We start from the raw sequence: 12120 nt of genomic DNA on the forward strand, positions 1-12120 counted from the left end.
TTGTTACCTTTACTGCATGCTCATCCTTTACTGCTTGCTCAGTGTACAGATTGAATAACATAGGCTACATCCCTGTCTCACTCCATTCTCAACCCCTGCTCCCCTATCGTGCCCGTCGACTTTTATAACTCCCATCTGGTTCGTAAATAGCTGTTCGCTCCCTGTAATTTACCCCTGACACTTTTAGAATTTGAAAGAGAGTATTCCAGTCAACATTGTCAAAAACGTTCTCTAAGTCTACAAACGCTATAAACGTAAGTTTGCCTTTCCTAAACCTATCTTCTATGGGATGTCGTAGGATCAGTATTGCCTCGCTTGTTCCTACAATCCTCCTGAATCAAAATTGATCTTCCCCGAGGTCGGTTTCTACCAGCTTCTCCAGTCTTCTACAAACGATTCGCGTTAGTATTTTGCAGCCGTGACTTATTAAATTGATACTTCTGCAATTTTCCACACCTGTATGTACTTTTCTTCTTTGGAACTGGGATTATTATATTCTTCTTGAAGTCTGAGGGTATTTCGCCGTCTTGTACATCTTGCTCACCAGATGGTAGAGTTTTGTCAGGGCTGGCTCTCCGAAGGCTATCAGTAATTCTAATGAAATATTGTCTCCTCCCGGGGCCTTGTTTCAACTTAAGTCTTTCAGTGCTTTGTCAAATTCTTCCCACAGTATCATATCTTCCTTCTCATCTTCGTCTAAGTCCTCTTCCATTTCCATAATATTGCCCTCAAGTACATCTCCATTGTATAGACCCTCTATACACTCCTTCGACCTTTCTGGTTTCCCTTCTTTGCTTAGCACTGGTTTTCCATCTGAGCTCTTTAGATTCATACAGGTACTTCTCTTTCCTCCAAAGATCTCTTTAATTTTCCTGTAGGCAGTATCTATCTTACCCCCAAAGATAAATGCTTTTACATTCTTACATTTGTCCTCTAGTCATTCCTGCTTAGCCATTTTGCACTTCATGTCGATCTCTTTTTTTAGACATTTGCTTTCCCTTTCACTTGCTTCATTTACTGTATTTTTGTATCTTCTCTTTTCGTCGATTTAATTCAGTATCTCTTGTGTTACCCACGGATTCCTACTAGCCCTGGTCTTTTCACCTACTTGATACTCTGCTCTTTTTACTATTTCATCTCTCAAGGCTACCCATTCCTCTTCTAAGGTATTCCTTTCAGCTGTTCTTGTCAGTCGTTCCTAATGCTCTCTCTAAAACCCTCTACAACCTTTGGTTCTTTCAGTTTATTCAGGTCCCATATGTGCCTACACGAATTTCCCGTAATGATCATGAAAAGTTACACATTTTACCTATGGTATATCTTAAAACGACGCCTTTTTAATTAGTTACGCTGAGATTGCAGCATACTAAGAGAGTGAAAAAGGGAATGAGACTGCTCAGATTAGCAGCACTTTCCTCAGTCAGCATTACTCTTCCATGCAGTTGGTTTATGTTTACCATATATTATAACTGTACCAAACCATAGCATTGTCTAGCGTAAGACGTGTTACATTCGTTATATAACAGTGATGTTGCTTTAAATGATATTTACGAAAATGTAGCTGCCTGTTTAGCTGATGGTAATGCATTACCCCAGAATCTCATACACACCACAAAAAAAGTTTTGCATCACCTCGGTTCCGAGAGTTCCGGAACTTGTACAGAAAATTGGAATGGAGATCAACATAAACATCATTTCCGCCCTTTTTATTGCTCATGAAAACCACACAATGCATGCTATACACACCAGTACCTCTAATACCCAGTAGCACGTCCCCTTGCATTGATGCATGCCTGTATTCATCGTGGCATACTATCCACAAGCTCATCAAGGCATTGTTGGTTTAGATTGTCCCACTCCTCAACGGCGATTCGGCGTGAATCCCTCAGAGTGGTTGGTGAGGCACGTCGTCCATATTAGCCCTTTTCAATCTATCCAAGGCATGCTCGATAGAGACCATGTCTGGAGAACATGTTAGCCACTCTAGTCGAGCGATGCCGTTATCCTGAAAGAAGTCATTCACAAGATTTGCACGATGGGAGCACGAATTGTCGTCCATGAAGACGAATGCCTCGCCAATACACTGACGATATGATTGTACTATCGGTCGGAGGATGGCATTTATGCGGTTACGGCACCTTCCATGACCACCACCGGCGTACGTCGGCCGCACATAATGCTACCCCAAAACAGCAGGGAACCTTCACCTTGTTGCACTCGCTGGACAGTGTGTCTAAGGCGATAAGACTGACTGGGTTGACTCCAAACACTTCTCCGACGACTGTCTGGTTGAAGGCATATGCGACACATGGGTGAAGAGAACGTGATGCCAATCCTGAGCGGTCCATTCGGCATGTTGTTGGGCTCATCTGTACTGCGCTGCATGGTGACGTGGTTGCAGAGATGGACCTCGCCATGTACTTCGGGAGTGAAGTTGCGCATACGCAGCCTATTGCGCAAAATTTGAGTCGTAACACCACGTTCTGTAGCCGCATGAAAACATTATTCAACATGGTGTCGTTGCTGCCAGGGTTTCTCCGAGCCATAATTCACAGGTAGCGGTCATCCACTACAGTAGTAGCCATTGGGCGGCCTTAGCGACCTAAGTTATCGACAGTTCCTCTCTCTCTCTGTATCTCCTCCATATCCGCACAACATCGCTTTGGTACATTCCGAGACGCCTGGACACTTACATTGTTGAGAGCCATTCCTGGCACAAAGTAACAATGCGGACGCGATCGAACCGCGGTATTGACCGTCTAGGCATGGTTCAACTACAGACAACACGAGCCGTGTACCTCTTCCTGGTGGAATGATAGGAACTGATCGGCTGTCAAACCCTCTCCGTCTAATAGGCGCTGCTCGTGCATGGTTGTTTACATCTTTGGGCCGGTTTAGTGACATCTCTGAACAGTCGAAGGGACTGTGTCTGTGATACAATATCCACAGTCAACGTCCATCTTTAGGAGTTCTGGGAACTGGGATGATACAAGACTTTTTTGGTGTGAGTATAAAGGTGGTGGAAGTATTGCACCCACAAGGTATATAAAAGCAGTGCATTGGCAGAGATCAGGTGATTCGTGTGAAAAGGTTTCTGATGGGATTATGGGAATTAACAGACTTAGAATGTGGAATGGTAGTTGCATGTAGACATATGAGACATTCTATTTCAGATATCTTTAGGGAATTTACATAATATTCCAATGTCCGCAGTGTCACAATGAGCAAGTTTCGGGCCTCACCTATCACCACAAACAACAGAGTGGTTGACGGCCTCCACTTCTCAACCAAGAGCAGTGGTATATGTTTAGAGTTATCCGTGCTATCAGACAAGTATCACTGCATGAAAAACCACAGAAATCAATGTGGTCTGTGAGATGAACATATCTGTTAGGACAGTGCAGTGAAATTTGCTGTTAGTGGCCTAAGGCACAAGACAATTGATGCATGTACATTTGCTAATATCATGACATCACCTGCAGTGCCTCTCCTCGACTTGTGACTGCATGTGTTTGACTCTAGATGACTGCAGAACTGTAGCCTGGTCAGATGAATCCCAGCCATGCTGAGTGACCGCTCAGTTTGAGGCATCATGTCATGGACTAAGCGGCCCATGCCGCCGGAGGCTCCGGTCCTCCCTCAGGCATGGATCTGTGTGTTGTTCTTTGCATAAGTTAGTTTAAGTAGTATGTAAGTCTAGGGACTGATGACCTAAGCAGTTTGGTCCCTTAGGAATTCATACACATTTGAACATTTAGATGAATCCCAATTTCAGCTGGTAAGAGCTGACAGTAGGGTTCTAGTGTGGCAGACACCTCACAAAGCCATGGGCTCAAGTTGTCAACCAGGCACTGTGCGAGAAGGTGGTGGCTTTGTAAGTGTGTCTGGTTGAACTAAAGCCATCAGTGACTGGAAATGGTAATGTTTGGCTACTTGGACACCATCTGCTGCCATTCATGGACTACATATTCCCAAACGACAGCAGAAGTTTTATAAATGACAATGCGTCATGTCACCACATCACAGTGGGTCATGATTGGCTTGAAGAACATTCTCTATACTTCACACAAATGATGTGGCCCCCCAGATCGCCCAACATGGATTCCAGTGAATATTTATGTGATATAATAGAGAGGTCAGCTCATGCACAAAGTACTGCACCATCAACACTTTTGTAATTATGGGTCACTATGGAGAGAACATGGCTCCATATTTCTTCACAGGAGTTCCACAACATGTTGAGTCCATCCTGTGTCATGTTGCTACACTACACTTGGCAAAAGTAGGTCCCACATGGTATCAGGAGGTATCCCATGACGTTTATCATCTTAGGGTAGTTTCATAAAGCTTGGTTCCTTTTTTTCTTTTTTTAGTAGACAATTAAGATTACATTTCAAAACTTAGACAACACAGTAAAATGATTGCTTTGTTCAGTTACATTGCATTTAGAATTTTCTGATTCATTATGTCCTAGTTTTGAATTACATATTAATTAAATATAAGGAAAATAAAATTTCAATACTCACAAACCATCAATCAGTTCTCTGTGATTGTTCACAATGTTAAGGTTATTTAGATTATTTTCAACACGGCTAAATCCAGACCAAGCATAAAAATAAGTTATGAGCCAATATTGCACAGTGTACAGAACATTTACTATCACATAAGGGGGATAGAAGCTGCTATCTCTTGCAGCACGTGCTGAGCTGGATGAGAAGTGCTATAAATAGCAACAGATGAAATAAAGAGGCAAAGATCATGACAGTGACTATCTGAGACTTGTTCAGCTAAGGAACGAAAGTCTTCTTTAGAAATGTAATCTGCCTACATTTACTTCATTTTCTATTGAACATTTGAGACTTTTTAACTGTCTAACAAAGAATCAATAAGACATACAATCTTGATGAAATTTGATAAATGAAATAGGACCTGCTGTAGCAAAGGATTGAAATGACACATTCTTTTCACCACTAGCTAAGTCATGCCAACATTCCTTTTAACCATAACAACCACTGAAATGCCCTAACACTTACCAACTAACTCTTATCACATCCAGAGGAGACTTACAAGTGCTTTCACAGGACATTGTCAAGAAGAAACTTAACAACAGACACTAGAATTTATAGGCCATCTTCATACTTTCCAGGTGAGTAGTTTGCAGGAAGCATTTCAGTGTGTTACTTTAGATCATAAATGTAATGCTAATTATAGTGTTCATTCATGACATTACATATGCAGTCACAGTAATGATCTACAATCAGACATTTGAACCCCTACCAAATCTCCATTTGATATTAAGGTTCTAATGATATCAGTAACCATCCATCTCAATAACATATATGGTACCATCACTTATGTAAATTGGAGAAGACATTAATTAACAGGGAAAAATCATTTACATGTCTCTCAATTTATCAAAGGTACAAACTTTCCCATTATAAATTAGCAGGTGTATTAACCAGGAAGAGTTACACTTAGACATACAGATTATGTGTATTACCCTGTTCTCTTTGAAAGCATACACATATATATTTAAATTGTTTCAACCAGGAAGTTCTTTCTTCATTATGGAAGAATAATAGTATCTCACTGACTGGACAATTTTTAAACAATCAGGTTCACTCTGATATTTATTGTCAAATGTATGATGTCCACAGAAGTTTTTAAAGAAATGGGCAGTTTGTTTCAGAACAAATACATACTGCACTTGGTCAACAGATACAAAGAAGAGCAGCACAAATGGTCACAGCATTGTTTGGCCCATGGGAGAGTGTCACAATGATGCTGAAATAACTGAACTGGCAAGCACATGAAGATAGACATGAAATATCCCATGAAAACCTATGTAGAAAGTTTTTAGAACCAACTTTAAGTGTTTAATCTTGTAATATATTAAAACCTGCTACATATGAGGGCGAGTCAAATGAAAACCTTAAATATTTTTTAAATATTATTTATTATGCAGAAGTGGTACAAAACTGTATCACTTTTCAACATAATCTCCCCCACGCTCATTGCAAGTCCTCCAGCTCATACAAAGTGTATAATTTCCTTTAGAAACAAATTCTTTTGGTAGTCCACGCAACTACTCATGCACTGCGTGGCATACCTCTCCATCAGAACGGAACTTTTTTCCTCCTATTGTGTCTTTGAGTGGTCCAAACACATGGAAATAACTTGGTGATGAGGAATGGTGGCATTCCTTGCTTGCTCTCTTCATTTCTGGTTGGTGGAAGTGAACCCATGTTTCGTCCCCAGTAAAGATTCTTGCAAGGAAGCCATCACCTTCTCGTTCAAAGCACCGAAGGAGTTCTTCAAAAGCATCAACACGTCGTTCTCTCATTGCAGGAGTCAGCTGCCGTGGCACCCATCTTGCAGACACTTTGTGAAACTGGAGCACATCATGCACAATGTGGTGTGCTGACCCATGACTAATCTGTAAACATGATGCAATGTCATTCAGTGCCACTCTGCAGTTTTCCTTCACTATGGCTTTAACTGCTGCAATGTTCTGTGGAGTCACAACTTGTTGTGCCTGACTTGGACGAGGAGCATCTTCCACTGAAGTCATACCATTTGCCAACTTCCTACTCCATTCATAGACTTGCTGGTGTGACAAACATGCTTCACCATACTGAACCTTCATTCGTTGATCAATTGCAATAGGTTTCACACCTTCACTATGCTAAAACCAAATAACAGAACACTGTTCTTCCCTGGTGCAAGTCACAAGTGGGGCGGCCATCTTTATACTGATACTGCAACGGTATGTGTGCATCTGCACTATGCTGCCACCTACAGGCCATTCTGCACGCTGTTTGTAGCACGCTTACCAACTTACAGGATAACAGCTCGAAGTTTCGATTTGTTATTACAAATATAAGGTTTTCATTTGACTCACTCTTGTATCACTCCCACACTGATCATAAAGATAGGATTATACTAATTTTACTACACATTAAGACATTTAAACAACAATTTTTCCACCATCAATCCATACATGAATGGAAAGGGAGAAAGCCCTAACAACTAGTACAATGGGACATACCCTCTACCTTGCACTTCACAGTGGTTTGCAGAGTATAGATGCAGATGAAGAGCTAGATGTAGATGTAGATGTAGGGTCTTATCACCATTCAGACCATTACCTGCATGTAGGTCATGTAAAAGCCATTATATATTAATTGTGTTACTTTATTTGTTCTTAAATTCCAATACTATTACACAGCCAGCACCCTCTTAAAAGTGAGCTATGGTTGAATGAAATTACTACTACTACTATGACTACTTCTACTACTGTTGCCCGCAGTTTTCCTCAGGCCGTATTATTGTTCAATATTTATTTGCTCTTAACATCTGCTCTTCATTAAATATCTATTAAGACATATCATCTGTTTTAAATGATAACTGTGAATTTAACTCCAAAATATTCTTTAAGTATTGTGGGAAATTGTCAGAAATATCACTAAAATGGAATAGTACTCATTACAAAATACTACCATCAACAATTTTCTTTTTAACCAAACACTACCACTACTTTTAATTTTCCTTCGTGCAGTTCCCTTTTCCATGCAGTAACTGGCTGAAAAACATGTTGTCATGTTAAAAAAATCAAAAATGCTTTACTAAACCTCGCGTGGGGAGTAAGTTTCTTTTCCTGGTTCCATATGAATGAGCATCTAACCTAATTTCATACATGTGAAGACTGGTTGGGATGTATCAGTACTCTGAGTTTGTAGACTGACGGCTGCAAGGGTGTTGTTCTCAGTAAAGTCTTGTCTACTAGAAATTGAGCTACTTAAACACAAAACGTATGTTGTGCCTTTCTGCTGCCACAGATGAACTTTCATTGCTCCAGTTCCCAAAGCAGTATTCTGTAGAATACATGGGTATGGAGAAAGGCATGATATCCACAAACAAGTTTTCAGTTTACTTAGGTAGTACAACACTGTTGTTAACTTAATGTCAAGCTTTCCTTTGTGGTACTTCCAGTATTATTTTATGTCAAGATAAATGTTTTTGAGTTCATTTTGTCTGTTCTCAGTATTTATATGGCAAAAGACAAAGTGTTCAGATATTTTTGGTGCTTCATAGTAACACATTTTTCTCTAATCATTTGATCCATCATGGGGTTATTCATTTGTGTTACAGTATTCACATCATTACATGATGTGATGTACACTGTGTCTCAAGTACAGATAGTGTTGAGGATCAGTGGACAAAGTTCAAAACCGTCGTACATTATGCGTTAGATGAGTATGTGCCAAGCAAGATCGTAAGAGATGGAAAAGAGCCACCGTGGTACAACAACCGAGTTAGAAAACTGCTGCAGAAGCAAAGGGAACTTCACAGCAAACATAAACATAGCCAAAGCCTTGCAGACAAACAAAAATTACACGAAGCGAAATGTAGTGTGAGGAGAGCTATGCGAGAGGCGTTCAATGAATTTGAAAGAAAAGTTCTATGTACTGACTTGGCAGAAAATCCTAAGAAATTTTGGTCTTATGTCAAAGCGGTAGGTGGATCAAAACAAAATGTCCAGACACTCTGTGACCAAAATGGTACTGAAACAGAGGATGACAGACTAAAGGCCGAAATACTAAATGTCTTTTTCCAAAGTTGTTTCACAGAAGAAGATTGCACTGTAGTTCCTTCTCTAGATTGTCACACAGATGACAAAATGGTAGATATCGAAATAGACGACAGAGGGATAGAGAAACAATTAAAATCGCTCAAAAGAGGAAAGGCCTTTGGACCTGATGGCATACCAGTTCAATTTTACACAGAGTATGCGAATGAACTTGCCCCCCTTCTTGCAGCGGTGTACCGTAGGTCTCTAGAAGAGCATAGTGTTCCAAAGGATTGGAAAAGGGCAAAGGTCATCCCCGTTTTCAAGAAGGGACGTCGAACAGATGTGCAGAACTATAGACCTATATCTCTAACGTCGATCAGCTGTAGAATTTTGGAACATGTATTGTGTTCGAGTATAATGACTTTTTTGGAGACTAGAAATCTACTCTGTAGGAATCAGCATGGGTTTCGAAAAGACGGTCATGTGAAACCCAGCTCGCGCTATTCGTCCACGAGACTCAGAGGGCCATAGACACGGGTTCCCAGGTAGATGCCGTGTTTCTTGACTTCCGCAAGGCGTTCAATACAGTTCCCCACAGTCGTTTAATGAACAAAGTAAGAGCAGATGGACTATCAGACCAATTGTGTGATTGGATTGACGAGTTCCTAGATAACAGGACGCAGCATGTCATTCTCAATGGAGAGAAGTCTTCCGAAGTAAGAGTGATTTCAGGTGTGCCGCAGGGGAGTGTCATAGGACCGTTGCTATTCACAATATACATAAATGACCTTGTGGATGACATCGGAAGTTCGCTGAGGCTTTTTGCAGATGATGCTGTGGTGTATCGATAGGTTGTAACAATGGAAAGTTGTACTGAAATGCAGGAGGATCTGCAGCGAATTGACGCATGGTGCAGGGAATGGCAATTGAATCTCAATGTAGACAAGTGTAATGTGCTGCGAATACACAGAAAGATAGATCCTTTATCACTTAGCTACAAAATAGCAGGTCAGCAACTGGAAGCAGTTAATTTCATAAATTATCTGCGAGTGCGCATTAGGAGTGATTTAAAATGGAACGATCATATAAAGTTGATCGTCGGTAATGCAGATTGCAGACTGAGATTCATTGGAAGAATCCTAAGGAAATGCAATCCGAAAACAAAGGAAGTAGGTTACAGTACGCTTGTTCGCCCACTGCTTGAATACTGCTCAGCAGTGTGGGATCCGTACCAGATAGGGTTGATAGAAGATATAGAGAAGATCCAACGGAGAGCAGCGCGCTTCATTACAGGATCATTTAGTAATCGCGAAAGCGTTACGGAGATTATAGATAAACTCCAGTGGAAGACTCTGCAGGAGAGACGCTCAGTAGCTCGGTACGGGCTTTTGTCAAAGTTTCGTGAACATACCTTCACCGAAGAGTCAAGCAGTATATTGCTCCCTCCTATGTATATCTCGCGAAGAGACCATGAGGATAAAATCAGAGAGATTAGAGCCCACACAGAGGCATACCAACAATCCTTCTTTCCACGAACAATACGAGACTGGAATAGAAGGGAGAACCGATAGAGGTACTCGAGGTACCCTCCGCCACACACCGTCAGGTGGCTTGTGGAGTATGGATGTAGATGTAGGTGTAGATCAGCATATTTCACTGTATTTTGAAGCAGTAGTAGTAGTATTTATTTTTGTAGCAGCTGTTGTATTCACTCATATATGAATTGGGCATGGTGAAGTATTCAGTTTAAAAACAAAAACATAACTCATATATACACAAACATTTCATTACTTATAGGTCTACTTTCCCAGCTATGGGACAAGTAGTGAGCCATGAACTCCTAGTGGTGACCATCCAGGCATTAGCATGAAAACAGTTATGTAAATCACAGAGATACAAAATCAGGAAGGTGGGATAACGTCATCATGCTCTCAACACAGTAATTACAAATATATAAGGACTTTAGAATATGTGTTATACATGTCATCCCATAGTAAGACTATTACCCAACAAGAGTGGGGAATTGTTAGAAAGGAGTACTTCTGAGTGTCCTGTAGACACACATCTATTACATCTGGATAACAGATGCATTGCAGCATGCAATTGAAATTATGTGGCACCAGGAACTGTACTCCAAAGTTAAAATATGTGGGACAGAATGATTCTTGTGGGAATAAAGTCTACATTGTACACAGATTCACTGTGTAATTCTGGCAGTATAAGGGCCAAATGCAATTTCGGCTCCAGTTATAGTGAAATGGTGCTAATGTTTTCAAAAATTCCACATCGTGTACATTTACAAGTAAAATATGGAACGATGCACAGGTATAACAACAAACAGCTTATAAGCTAATAAGGCACCTTAACTGTTACAGGGGAATGTAACTAACTAAAGTTTCGTATCTGAAAGAAAATAGATCACACATTAAAGAGAGTTATGAAACATGAAAGGTGCACAGAATGTGTCAGATATGGAAACCCTAGGAGAAACAGAAACCATTCAGATGACACAGTTATACAAGACTCTGGCAAAGACAAAGAATAGAATGGTTCTAGTTTAGATGGAATAAGGGCCCAATTCATTATGTATGAAGCTTCATTCTTAAAACACAGTATTTTACTTCTGCGTAAAAACTACAAGAGAAGACATGACATATGCATATTTTTTAAGAGCTGACCTCAATGATGTCATTCACTTCAGAGATATTTCTTTTCTGAATGCAGAGTGTAAAATACACTGTCCAGTCAGTTCCTGTCCAAAGTCTAAATAAACACCTGTAGCAATGCAGGCCGCAGCAGGACACGCAGGAAGAGAGTCACTGGGGTTCTGAAAGGTACTGACAAGGGTGTTAAGTCATCCAGACTGCATTGCTGTGGACAGCTGCACTATGTTTCTTGGTTGAAGATCCATGGCACGAAGAGCCCAATCAAGGCAGTCCCACGTTTCCTGGATTCAGTCTAAATCCTGGGAGTTTGGTAGTCAGGGGACTATGGTAAACACATTTTGATGCTCTTCAAACCACACACATACACTGTGAGCTGTGTGGCACATTGAATTGCCCTGCTGCTAGATGCCATCCTGCCAAGGAAAAACAAAATGCATTTAGCAGTGGATGCAGTCCCCAAGGACAGATGTATACTTACAGTGATCCCCTGTGACTCCAGAATGATGAGATCACTCAGTAAATGGCACAAAAACATTGCCCAGACCATAATGCTTCCCTCTTCTGGTGGGACCCATCTAACGATTTTAGCAGGGTGTTTGATTTTAGATGTTTCATGCTATATAGGTGAACCGCCATCTGTCTGATAGAGTATAAAACATGATTCATCTGAAAATGTCCTCCTATCAGAACTCAGTGGACATCCATCTGTGGTATCAACATACAAATGCCAGCATCTATCTCCAGTGAACAGCAGTCAGCATGGATGCATGAACCCGGTGCCTGCTGTGGAGGCCCATACACAGCAACATTTGCTCAATAATCTTGAACCACAAACTGTTGTTAGCCCCTTCGTTTATCTGGGTGTTCAATTGTGCAACAGCT

Source organism: Schistocerca cancellata, chromosome 4 (genome assembly GCF_023864275.1).
Source record: "Schistocerca cancellata isolate TAMUIC-IGC-003103 chromosome 4, iqSchCanc2.1, whole genome shotgun sequence".
NCBI lineage: Eukaryota > Metazoa > Arthropoda > Insecta > Orthoptera > Acrididae > Schistocerca > Schistocerca cancellata.